This window comes from Malaclemys terrapin, chromosome 11 (assembly GCF_027887155.1).
Source record: "Malaclemys terrapin pileata isolate rMalTer1 chromosome 11, rMalTer1.hap1, whole genome shotgun sequence".
Lineage (NCBI taxonomy): Eukaryota > Metazoa > Chordata > Testudines > Emydidae > Malaclemys > Malaclemys terrapin.
This window is the reverse complement of record NC_071515.1, coordinates 51,408,212-51,420,739: the sequence shown is the minus strand read 5'-3', so window position 1 is coordinate 51,420,739 and position 12,528 is coordinate 51,408,212. Positions and strand designations below refer to the sequence as shown.

Here is a 12,528-nt window from a genome sequence, read left to right as displayed (position 1 = left end):
TTTGCTGGATTTGGGCATAAAAGTCCATGTTAGTTTTCTGTGGCATTTTGTGTTCAGTTAATGGAGACTACACCTACAAAATGTTTAGCTTTTGCTGTGGGCTGTCCACTGATTTCAGTTGATGGCGCTATATCTATACTCATAGTCTACATAAAGCTATACAATTTTACCAGTTCCTAATGCTTTGACTGCATTCTTTCCATGAACAACTTGAATTTACTACAATAATAGTTCCACATTCTAATGTTTTATGGTTTTGTCTGTAATGTTACTATGTGGTTACTAAAATAACGATATATCAGATTTGCATGATAGCTTTATTATGGCATTATTTTCTTGGGAATACTATTGAAACGCATTGAGTAAGGAAAGGAGGCAGATGAAAGATTGTTCAAGAGAAAAAACTGCTAAAATATTTTGAATAGGTTATTACAACCTAAATCTTAAGTGAAGGATAGAGATTCAGCCACAGTCATAAAGAAATGCTAGGCAAAATTAATGGGGAATCACCAAAATAATAGTTAAAGAAAATTGCAGTTTCAAAATATTTTAAATTTATCCTACCCAGAGTAAAGAATACCTTTATTTTGCTCATTTTTCTATCAGTATAAGCAGTGATAACATTTTATTTCATTTTATTCTTCCATGTGATGTACATTTATTTTATAATTCAAAGGACAAAGGAAAGCTTTTAAGGGTGAGTCATGGCTATAATTTATTTAAACTTAAGGGGGGAGTTGCAGTAGCACCGAAAAGAGAAATTGCAGGTTTTGAAGAATTCTTAATACTCTTACTGTCATACATGCAAAACATGCTGTATAAGATTCCTGTATTGACTGTCAAAGTAAAAGCACTATTTTAAACAGGGTATGTTGAGGCATATTATATAAGATTGAATGCTAGCTGTAAGCTTCAGAAACCACATTTCATAATGAACATTACACTGTGAGGCTTTCAAAGAAAAGAACTCACCCAAAAATCTATGAAATCTAAATTAAATACTTTCACATGGGACACTTAATTTAAAGTGTTACCATCACATTAATCTGAACATGACTCAGAGATGCCAGCAAGCTTTGAATCATATAAAATAGTTTAAACGGGCTACCTATATGGAATCTTCAATGTCTAGTTCTAAAATTCTCTTGAAATTGAGTAAAAAATTTTGGAAAATTTCAGCCAAACTGGTTCAGCCACTTCTAAGAACAAAGCTAGGGACAAATATATTGTTTCTCTTATGTTAACAAATTCTGGCAATCTTTTCATTGAGATGCTTTGTAGTAGAGACTTGAAATTTTCCAGGGGAGATCTTTTTGTCAGGGATGTACCTTTTGCTGTGCCCATGAAAAATCTGTCCAAAGCCTTTGAAAAATCACAGTTCACACATGCTCAGAGACTTCAATTTTAGCAGATAAATTCCCCCCAAAGATTCCATTCACACTGAGCATGAACTGAGCATTACTTTCTCTGCAATTGCAGCTCTGAGCCGCAGCAGGCCATGTGGGGTCTGGACACATGAACTGAGAGCAGGGAGCCTGTCTCTCCTGTCCTCTCCCATTTATTAGCATATGAAAATACGCAAACCCTTTCCTTAACGTAATGTTAGTAATTTACATTGAGCAGGAAAAACACAAAATCAAAGGATGTGGTTCAATTTACCCATCTATTAATTGTATATAATAATACTTATTTATTTCACAAGGGTAAAATGAGGCTTAATTAATGTTTGTAAGATGATTTGAGGGCCTTAGAAGAAAGGTACTGTGGAAATACAAGGTGTTATACAAAACTCCAAAGCTGTGCTACTTTGTGATCTGGGTTGAGTGGATTTCTTTGTGGATAGTTAAGTATTATATAGTTTTGTTATAAAGCCAGCTAGACTGCAAGATGATCACTCAGTCATAGAACTAGGAATCCTGAATCTACTGTTTATCAGCTTATGCAGAGACTGATACAGTAATTGATAGTGGGGGAAAGATGTTAGGGTCAAAGGCCGGAAAGGAGTTGGTGTGAGAGAAGCTGCATGAAGATTTACTTGCACAATGCCATCCAAATAATTCCAACAAGGTGGATTTGTCCCCCTGTCAAATGAGCTATGGGTCCAGGATGAACGCAGCAGATTCCATGAATTGCTTGACAAGTGCATAAAGACATCTGCATATTGATCCTGTGCTCTGTTCTGGCTTTGGGGCTTCCCACATCCCTTGCCTTCCATGCCCCACTCCCTTCCCTGACAGGATAGCTTGGCTGGCATCCCACTAACCAGGGATTTCCCAACCATGGCTGTCTCTGGAAGGCTGCCTTTAAACAGGTTCTCCAGCATAAAAGGGGTTCTACAGAGATGGTATAAATTCATTAGCAGTTATTCTACATAATCTCTGTGGGAATTGCAATGTGCACCCCGGCACCGTGACCTATCCAGTCCGTAACCCTGGATGGATCCTGACCCTGTGGGGATCCCTTTGTGGAAATTGTGACCTGGAAGCAACCTACACTCCATTCCTTGTACCCCTCCAACCGATACAGGAGAGGTAAGATCCGCACGTGGATATGCATGGCCTTCTTGCATGGCCTTAAGGGTGTGATCTGAACCAGTGATAGGTTAACTTCCCTTTTAATCTGTATTTGACATAAAGAGGAGTTGTCCTTTCTTCCCAAATACTTTTCAAAGGACACCAAACCTGTGGCAAGATCTTCAATCAATCCACTTCTAGGTTTCCTGAACAAATAATACAAGTTCTGCCAGACAGTAGAACTGTGGTAGGTTATTTGAAAAGAAAAGGTGGAACAAGAAAGGAATAATGTCCAGACACACTTGTGCTGACACTTACAGACAAACATAATTGGATATATATTTAGCAGCATACATTCCAGAAAAAAGGGAACTGCATGTCTTTGTCAGAGTCTTAAGTTCATCTGACAAAGAGTTAAAGAATTGAAGCTTCAAAAACGAGGCTTACAGAGGCTTGGGGACAACCTAAGGCACAGTTGCTGACTTTGTAACTTACAAAATAAATTTATATGACTCAGACAGCAAACTTTGTGTTGAAAATATACAGTTTCTCTGTAATACGTATGTATCTTTATTATTAATCAGTTAATAAGTACAAGGAGTGTACTTACAAAATTTAGTAACATTTTTTTTAAAGGGAGCACAAAAAATGCCATGTCGGACAGCAACAGTCAAAACAAAATGTTACAAAGCATAATGAATAGGATGGAAAAATAATACTGAAAATACTAGAATGCCATCATATCTTAATATGCTATGTCTTTATCTGGAATATTGTTTTCAGGTTGGACCTTCCTATCACAAACATGATATAGCTGAAACTAGAGGAGGCTCAGAGACAAGCAACAAGAAATATTAGTGACATGGATAAACTTCCATATTAAGAGTTGCCTGTGATGGGGTATTCAAACCCCATACTGGACAGCAAGGGGTTAAAGAACTACTCTGGGTCCAGCCAACCCATCCTGCCACACTCATAGCAAATGCACCAACTGAAGGAGGGGCAGGGGAGCAGCTCATTTGGTGGCAGAGAAGAGAAGAGAGCAGACCAGCAGCTTCAGAAGAGAAGAGCTGAGAGAAAGCAGAATCTCCCCCTAATCAACTGCCCAAAGGTTCCTCCCTGAGGGAAGGGAGGGCATGCTGCAGAGACAGTCTGATGGGATGCATTCTCATCTCTCTCTCATACAAATTCTGGACTTGGTTAATCCCCTTTATTTTTGTTTGGACTCTCCCAGCGGGAGGAAAGCCCTAGGACTGAGCTGGCCCAGGAGGGCGGGCCATACTGCAGGAGGAGGCAGTTGCTGCTGGAGAGAGAAAAGAGAGTGACCTCGCTACACGTGCAGATGCCAGAAGATGCTTTTTGGTGAGCAAACCCAGATGGTGACTTTGGGAGAGTTGGGGGGGGGTGGGTGATAGAAAGTGGCCTAGAGAGGGCGGCCTTTAGCAGCTCTGGCTGTGAGAGCACTGACAGTCCTCAAAGGGCCCTAGCTCAGAGCCTGGTGGAGTGGGAGGACCCAAGCTCCCCTGCCAGCAACCTCCCTGCACATCATGGGCCTACACCCTGACCACTAGGCAGCACTCCCCTAGCAACCACCCCAAGCAAAATCCATCACATTGCCATAACTATCTGCAGCAGGGCTACTTGCGCTTTCTGCTGAAGCACTCGTACCAGCCCCTTGGCTAGATGGATGTCAGATTCAGTATGGCAATTCCTATATTCCTCAAATTGACAAAGTCTTCATGTATGTTGGGACATGACTTGTTCGTAGAACTTTTTCTAGATAGAAAGCATAGTTCAGTAGATTTTTGTGACAGTTCTGAATCAGTTGAGGTTTAACTTGAAGTTAAAATGTGAATAAGAAACTATTGGCAAATTGACTCAATTTGAATTGGGGCCTGATTCTGCTCCCATTGGAGTCAATGGAATTTTTGCCTTTGATTTTAAGAAGAGAGAGCTAGAACATATAAGAAATACAGTTTTTATATATATAAATGGAGTTAAGTGAGAAGAGAAACAGGCCCTTAGTATCTTCTTTCTAGTACCTAGATGGTCAAGCCACAGGACCTGTCAGTCCAAAATGGATTGCTCTAATTTGATTTTTGGTACTCCTCCACCATCCTGCAACAATCAATCATCAGCTGTGACACTAGAGAAAGTAAGGGCTTGCCTACCCGGTCCCACAGCTTGCACTATGGGGATATGAATTACAGTGTGATGCTGTGCTGTGCTGCCCAGTGGATGCTGCTGGCATGAACACAGTGACCCATGTGGGTACTCCTGGCATAGACCAGAAGAGTACATTAATGTGAAGTCCTTTTTAGTTTGTGGCAGCAGCATCCACATGGGGCAGTTAGAGTACAACAGCTTGCTTTGCTCTGCAATTCAGACCCCTGTAGTGTGCACTGCAGTGTGATGTAGACATAGCCTTAGGGTACGTCCATACTATGATTGAAAAAACCCATGGCACTAAGGTTCAAAACCCAGGTCAGCTGACTTGGATTCACGGGGCTTGGGCTGCGGAGCTATAAAGCTGCAGTATAGATGTTCAGGCTGGAGCCCAGGCTCTGAGACCCTCACTGCTTGCAGGGTCTCAGATCCAGGCCCCAGCACAAGTCTGAATGTCTACACTGCACTTTTTAGCCCCAAAGCCCAAGCCCCATCAGCCCCCATCAGCTGATCCAGGCCAGCCATGGCTATGCTGCGGGTCTTTCATAGCAGCATAGACATACTCTTAGATTAGTGGGAATTAAGGTGTAGATAATCTTGTATCTCTGGGTCTTGGCAATGAATATCCACTTCCCAACCAGGAGACAGATGTTTTCTTCCTCACAATACATTCCATGTATTTGTCAGCTTACTCATTTAGGCTTCTCCTGACTTTCAGAAATTTCAGTGCAAGTAGCCCAAAGTCTATGATAAAGAAATTAATCACTTGACTGTGCAATTTATCACATGGGTAGCACCTCCATCTATGTGCCAAGTGTACATATTAATAATACAAATATGATATTTTGAATCATGAGAATGCTTAACATTTAAACAGTGCTTTTCAAACAATACTTAATCAGTGCTCAAATACCCTGTGAAGTAAGTAAACTGTAGTGATGTGCTACCAATGTTTTATCAAGATGCAAAGTTTTCCCCTTTAGCCTATGATTAAACCCACAGGGTCATGTTCTTGCCGAGTGTGTTTCTTTCTCTTTACAAAATTTCATCAAGTTAGACCATGACCTTGTTGTGCCAAGTTAATAAACAATGCTGACCACAACTTTGCAGTCATAGACTCTTAGAAATGGCGGGATGGAAGGGACCTCCAGAGGTCATCTAGTCCAGTCACCTGCGCTGAGACAAAACAAAATATGCCTAGACTGTACCTGACATGTTTGTCTAACCTGTCATACAGAGAAAACTGTATCACTTAGGAAAAGCGACCCATTAAAACAAAATGCATTTTAATACAGACAAATAAAAAGTTAGGAACAAGGAATGCAGGCCATACCTATTGTGATGGGGCTACAAACCCCACACTGGGGTTAAAGGACAGTACTGGGCCCAGCTAGCCCTGCCCCTCCAACTCTGCAGAGCATGCTCCAACTCGAGACAAGGTTGATAAAGGAGCAACCCAACTCAGAAGGATGGAGGCTCAGGAGGAGTACAGCCCTACCCTGCAGGCTCTTGCCAAAAGGGGCTAGAGTCACCTCCTTGAAGTACCACGTCTGTGTGCTGAGCCTGGTTGGGGCTGGTGGTTTAGTTTCCTTTTCCATTTTTCTTTTTCCTTATCTGGGACCAGAAGCAGAGGGAGGGTAACTGAAAGGATCCACCCCCACTCTCCATGGGCCCTGGATCAGGGCCTGGTGGAGTGGGTGGGCCTGGGCTCTCCTACCATTACCCTATTCCTCAGTGGATCCTAACTACTAGCCCCCCACCCCACCCCCAGCCCTCTGAGGACTACTACACCTTCAGAGTAGGGGATTGTATCCTGGAAAGCAGTGATTCTGAAAAGGATTTAGGGATTATAGTGGGTGAGCAATTCTGTGGGAGCTCTCAATGCAATGTTGTGGCAAAAAGAGCTAAGGAGATACTTGGATGTATAAACGGGAGTAGGAGTAGGGAGGTGATTTTTACCTCTGTATATGGCGTTGGCGACGCCAATACCGGGATGCTGCATAGAATTCTCATGTCCACATTTTTAAAAGATTGTAAAAAAACTGGAGCTCCAGACCAAGCACAAACATTTACATGGCTATTTTTAGCAAAGTAGTGCAAGTCTCAATCTGTAGCCCAGGCTCTGAGACTTGCTGTTGCAGGGCCTTTTTTTGCTGTGTAGATATACTCTAAGCATCTATGAACATAGCACTGATAGTGTCTGGCACAGGCATATACAGTTGCTATTAGTAACAAGTTAAATCTTTGTTCTTTGCAACTCTGTTGCTGAAGAAGTGTGATTTGATATTCCGTGGGGGAAAACGGTGTGTTCAGTTGTTACTATTCCAACAGTGGTGGTAACAATAATAATTATCTCAGGCTTCCAGTGGACAATGACAGATAGTTACATTTGTTCTTGCAGCAAATCAGTATTTCTGAAAATTGTGAGATTTGCACTAGGGCAACTAAATATGTATTTATTTAATAAACATATGTATTAGTTTACCTGAGGAACTGCAAAATACCTGTTGTACCCTCTTTGTTCAGTCACAGGGTGTGAATGGTGCTTGAAACAATCAAATCGGTGGTTTGTAGTTATGAGTTAAGAAATAGGGCCCACAACCTTATAACAAGTTCTGTCCAGGCAGATCTCTATTTCCCAGTGCAGCAGTGTTTACATCATGGGGTTCCACACAGGTCCATGGGTGCACCCACATTGGTCGTTGCAGAATGGGTACCTAGAATTTTAAATTTGGACATTTCACTGAGCACTTTGGAAATATGAAATATAAAATGGGGTAAATAGTGCTCACTATTGTACCAACCGTGACTCCCCAGGGTGTTGGGAGGATTAATGAATGCTTGTAAAGCATCTGAAGATGCAATAGATTTCCATTTTCATGTGTGAATTTTCATTACATGCAGGTTGTCCATTGCCTGTTTTCATTAAAGAAATGCAAACTCTTTTAATATATCTTTGTTAGTATGGCTTTATACAAATATTCAAATAACATTAAATAGTTATTGTTTTGCAAAATTATATCAAATCCACCCTGTGTATTTTTGGCAAAATCTGCCACTGGAGAATCATTATATGTCTTATTTAGGGGATGTCATCTACTAGCATATTACTGTTCACATATGCATCTACTGCACTTATCACTATGCTTTATTTTTACAACAATCTTGTGCAGTGGTGCTGGTTTTTAAGAGTAATTCAAGGAGAACACTGACCTCAATGTATCACTACCATGCAATTAAGTGAGGGAAAGTGGCTATGTTTTTTGTATTCACTTCACAATGATGTCTTATCCCATATAACTTGTTTTTGTTTGTGGTAAATATAATTATTTGTTTATTAGACCGTAATCATAATTTTTAACCTCAAGCAGTGAAATATCTTGAGCCTTTGTTAAAAACCAAAAACCTTTCTGCACGTCAAATTCTTGCAGGTTTATAGGGGATATTTTGATTTTTGTGAATATAAGAATAAAAAATAAGACTGAGTTTAAAAAAAACCTAAGAGGAGACTCTTGCATAAAATATACTGGAAATGTGCTACCTATGCTTCAACACCAAGTATAACAATATTGGATTAGATAAAAGAAATTAGAATTAACTGGCCAGATCCTCTGCTCCTATTGTACATGTGCAAAGCATAGATGAAAGTAATGCTAGTGATGGTATGGCAAATGGTCCACACATAATGGGAGAGTGTGGCATCACCCTTCCTTGTTAACACTGCAGAGTTTCTTGTGGGGCTTGGGGAGTTAAATGGCCAGCTACTGGGGGGCAGAACTAGCAAGGTAAGAATGCCTCTCTCTGCAGTCCTGCAGATCTCCAAGGAGACAAAGTTTCCTGTGGTAGTTAATGCTGGTAGATTCAGCATTAATGCTGATGTGCAGCTTTTTACTCCACTTAACGGGGTCATTCAGTTGGGGGCAGGGAATCTGAGGAGTCACATGAAGAGAATGGCCCTCCATGCATGGGCCATGGGCTTCGCAGATGGGGATTGAATTACCCACAGCACTAAGGCAGATCCTCTAGCCCCTCAATGGGGCCTTAAAGCACTCCCCTCAGTGGGAGGCAATTCTACAGTTCCCAAGCCTTGGCTATTTTTGTTTTAACTTTTCCCTTTCACTTGACTGAAAGTGGGATCATTTAATCCAGTATTTGCAGAATTAATTTCTCCATCTCTCTTGCCTTCACTGCAGTATGTTGATTTTAATTCATATAATTAGTTACAGACTCAGAGGAAGGAATCAGGACAAGGCTGAACTGCACAGACTAGGAGAGGCAGCTCATGGTGCTACTTAGAAGTATGAGTTCAGTATAAAATTGGCAGTAGAAGATTTTGATTTGCCTAATTTAAGACAATTTACTAGGGGAGAGAGAGGGAAGCAGAGATAATGAGCCCTCCTGCTTCATGTTAAAATAAATTTTCTGTGCCTCAAAGTATTGCTGTGGCTGTGATCATTCATACTACTAATATTTATTCATGACTACAGCTTTGCTTCTAACTAGCTTGATTTTAAGTATGTCTCCTAGCAGAGTGCATTAAACAGAGGTAGAGGGAACAGCGATAAATAGAAAGGCGACTTGCCTCCTTTAACCGACACTATATCCTTGGTCCTGCTGCAGGAAGATGAGAATAATGTTCATTTTAAGCAGGCAATATTTTGTTCATACAGGCCTGATGGCCAAGCAGAAATGATGGTTCTATTGCAATCTTCTCAAGTTCTTTAAATTATTCTATTTTACTATTTATGTATATTTAATATCCATGTTTTTCACCACTGTTCACATTCTTCTCATTCCTGCTATGTACCACACAGCTTGCTTGCTTCTATCAAATAGTCCAGCATCATATCTGTCAGAAACCATAACGGGGATAGTCAGATACAGTGACTGGAGCCATGGCAGTTGGGCTTAGTGATTGGAGCTGGAATCAGGAGTCCAGAACTGGGTTGGAGCAAGGCTGGAATGAGAGCAAGGCTGGAGCGGGGCAGCAACAAGAACACGGCTGGAGCAGCCTAAGGCTTGGGGAGTCTGTTGTCACCATCTGGCAGGTGTGAGTTCCAAGCCTTGGACTGACACTGAGCAGACTGAGCTGCTGTTCCTCCTGTGGGGCTGATATACCTACCCTGGGAGTCACCAGACCAGTTCCTGGCTTGCAGATTGGCTTAAGCCCAGCACAGGAGTGACTTATCACCTTACAATATCCAATTGGGGTTATTTATTATTTTTATATATTTTCCCTGTGAACCACACAAAGAGTTGTGATAGTGTAAAATCCTGAGGTAATCTGTTTTCTCATCATAGTGTAGGAGAATATTGTGACCTCATTCCATTAGTTGATCAGGAATATCTAAATATTGTTTTTCTCTTTCCAATAATTGTTTTCATAGTTTAACAATGCTGTCTCCTAATTTCAGAGAATGTAAGAACTTAGAGTCTGAATTGTTTCGTCCATGCCATCAGATTCCATTTCAGTTTGCTTCTCAAGGGCAAAAAGAAAACCAAGACAAAGGAACAACAAAATGAAATACAGAGAAATCAAAATGAAGTATGAAAACAAAATACAACACAAACAAAAAGGAAAAAAATAATAAACTAAACCAAAATGAGATACAAGTACAAAGAACATATAGTGCACAAGATATGAACTGAAAGGAAAGAGAAATCACTGACCTCGGAAAACTGAAAATACGATATAGATTAATAGTTTGTCTGAAGGCTCTGAGAACAGGTAAGTTTATAATGTAAGCTATCCAGTCATAGAATTATAGAAATGTAGAGCTGGAAGGGACCTTGATAAATCATCAAATCCAGCCCTCTGTGCTGAGGCAGGACCAAATAATCCTAGATTGCTGTTAAGTTGATTTCATATTTATAACACAGTCTTAGGTATCCATCCTACTTGACTTCTTATTTTGAGAAGGTGAATCTTGTAAAGTGGCCAGGGAGTGCAGCTGGAGTGTTTTATTAATGGCTTAGCCTGGCATTTCCAAAGGAGCCTAAGGGAGTTAGGTGCCCAAGTCCCAATCAAAGTTAATAGGAGTTGAACATGCAACAGCCTTACACCCCTTTTGTTAATTCCAGCCTCACATTTCAAGGGTACTCAGGGTACGCTGATCCCTTTGTTAAAATGAAATACGATAATTAGCTTAGAGGGATGCTGACAAACCCCAAATATAATCCTCCCTCCACCACCAAAATCATTCTTTATGGAAATCTTAGATCCCACGTTTGGTCCTAATATAAAGTATTACAGCCAGCTCACTGTATAAACGCCAGGAAGAAAGGTCTGTCAACATTGCAGCTGTAACAGCCTAACAAGGATGCAATGTATATTAGCTGCATCACTGCTGAAATGCTGAAATTCTCATTTCTTCAAACTTATATTTAAATGAATTATCTCCAAGGCAGTTCACAATAAAATATTCCTTGTTATGTGCTATTTTTAGACATGATCTATGGAAATGAATGGAGTGAGAGAATCTAGCTAATCACTTTTTAAAAGCCTACCATTATTCTGGCTTTTGGTGGCCTATGTACAATGAGTTTGGTGGCCTTAGTTTTGGTTCCTTGTCATGAGGTGAACCTCATGCCTCAGGGCTTACTGCCTACTGTGAAGTTGCTTGCACCTGCCTCTGAAGCATCTGGTGCTAGCTGCTGCCAGAAACAGGATACTGGGCCAGATGGACATGTGGTCTGATCAAGTAGGTCAGTTCCTGTAGTCACATAACAATAATGCTACTAACACATATGGTATTGGCAGTCTTTGCATTGGCAAGTACTCGACATTATGGGCTTTGACGTCAAGGGGATTACTTCTGTGTTTGACAATTCAGTGCTGTGCTGGATCAGGGTGGGTAGTATTGTAACCCCACATGGGATTTCTCATCTCCTGGAGCTCCAGTCTGAGTGTGTAGGGGGCTCTCTACAACTAAGATAGCAGCCAAAGCCCCTTGACCCTATTCTCAGCATGCTTGGAGTCAGTGGTGGGGAAAGAAGAAATTAGAAATCCCTACCGGGGCCAACAGAAAGGTTTCTGTCTGGGGTGATCAGGATGAACAGCCCACTGGACCAATGACAAGTCAGGGCTGCACAGCCCCAGCATGTTGATGGGAGAAGTGGCAGCCTGACTTTAGAAACAAAGAAAGAGAGTTTGAGTTTGCACGCTGTGAGAGACAGAGTGCAATTCAGTGAGTCTTTGATTTACCTTTTTCCCTCCTGTGTTCTGGACTTTAAACTCCTTGTCAACTAGGAGTATTGTTATTGATTTCTTAAGGGATAGGATGTCATGGCCAGCATGTTGGAGCCTTAGTCTAGTGGTTTGTAACCTACTTCAGAAGAGTCATGTTCACATTCCTGGGAAATACGCATGGGGCCAGGCACTTATTTGGGGCATGAGAAGTCAGGCTAAAGTCAGAATACTAGGAATCAGGCAGGTCAAAGTCTGTAGTCCAGGTAAGGGGTCTGAGCATCAGCCCAGTAGCGCCCAGTTGTGCAGACAACTTCCTGTGCCACTCTTTGGATTTAAGTAGGAAGCCCTGGCCAATCAGATGTCCTGCTGTTCCTCCAATCAAGGCCCAAGGGAAGCCTCCAAATGTAGCTTAAGGTTTCATGGTCTCTCCACCTGGTAGCAAGCTGCTGGGTGAAAGCAGGGAATTGTTCAAAAATAACATGCGGAGCAATCCCTTCTTTCAGGAACCTCAGCCTGACAACAATGCCCAGGCAGAAGGCAAACTCTCTTCTGCTCACACTGATCCCTCTACCCAGATCCTTGACAAAACATAGCATAATATAACATAACCACAACACACAGGAGAACTTCCCAAAACTGAACATTTGCTCACACTCTAAG

At 41.4% G+C, this 12,528-nt stretch overlaps 1 long non-coding RNA gene across 3 annotated transcripts in view; it reads left to right on the top strand.

The window, feature by feature from the left end:
* LOC128845062 (uncharacterized) overlaps positions 1–12,528 on the top strand; it is a 56,325-nt gene that overhangs the window by 28,221 nt on the left and 15,576 nt on the right. For all 3 annotated transcript variants that reach the window (XR_008446609.1, XR_008446610.1, XR_008446608.1), the window contains 2 exons: positions 3,297–3,875; positions 10,094–10,407. This is a non-coding gene — a long non-coding RNA (uncharacterized LOC128845062). The remainder of the gene's footprint in view (positions 1–3,296; positions 3,876–10,093; positions 10,408–12,528) is intronic.